Consider the following 1,016-nt stretch of genomic DNA (forward strand, 5'->3'; position numbering starts at 1 on the left):
AGGGTTTCTCTGTGTAGCCCTTGCTGTCTTGGAACTCATTCTGTAGACTAGGCTGGCCTCTAACTCAGAAATCTACCTGCCTCTACCTCCTAAGTACTGGGATTAAAGGCATGGGCCACCACTGCCTGGCAAACATTTATTTTTAATTGTGTGTTTGTGTGTACACTGTGTGTGCAGGAGGCCAGCAGCATCAGGTCCTCTGTGCTATAACTGCAGGTAGCTGTGAGCCACCTGATGCGGGTGCTGGAACCATACTTTGGGTCTTTGCAAGAACAGCAAGTACTCTTCATAGTGCTTAGCTTCTCTCCAGCACCTAGAATATATTTTTAATTGAATGATATTGGGACAAAACAACATACCAAAACTTTTGTGTTATTGCTAAACCCATATTAAGAGGAAAACGTATTGCCTCAAACAAAAAAGAAAATATTGTGAACAACCTTATATCAGTGAGATGAAAATTTAGGTGAAATGTATAAGAAAAATATTAATTACCTAGACTAATAAAACTAATCAGAATAATGTTTAATATATGAAAGAAATTAAATCCATAATTTAAGTGTCTCAAATAAAACAAAACAAAACCTTGAGAAGCCAGACTTGGTGGGGCACCTGTAACCCTAGTTCTTGGCAGGCCAAAGCAGGGCCATCAGGAGATTCAGGCAGGCCATTGTTGGTCACATGTTCAAGGCCAACCTGGTCTACATGAGACCTTGTCTTAAAAACCAAAATAAAAAAACATTTAAAAACAAAGGAAAAAACTTCAGGCCAAGATTAGTTTTTCACAGTGAGTGAATTTTCTCAAAAACCTTTTTCCCCGTGAGTATTCTACAGTATTGGTCTTGAACTTTTCATTGTACATCAGCCTAAGTGCTGGAGTTACAGCAAGCATCACCATGTGGGTTTCTTCCTGGGCCTCTAAGGAAGAATTAACATTTTTATACAAATTTATCAGAGAATAAAGGAGCCAGGTGGGGGAGCTGGAGAGATGGCTCAGAGGTTAAGAGCATTGCCTG

At 39.7% G+C, this 1,016-nt stretch overlaps 1 protein-coding gene across 1 annotated transcript in view; it reads left to right on the plus strand.

Moving 5' to 3' along the window:
• Positions 1 to 1,016, plus strand: part of Pigu (phosphatidylinositol glycan anchor biosynthesis class U) — a 90,446-nt gene that overhangs the window by 20,250 nt on the left and 69,180 nt on the right. The window lies entirely within an intron of this gene.

The sequence above is a fragment of the Microtus ochrogaster genome, linkage group LG8 (genome assembly GCF_000317375.1).
Source record: "Microtus ochrogaster isolate Prairie Vole_2 linkage group LG8, MicOch1.0, whole genome shotgun sequence".
NCBI classification, from domain to species: Eukaryota; Metazoa; Chordata; class Mammalia; order Rodentia; family Cricetidae; genus Microtus; species Microtus ochrogaster.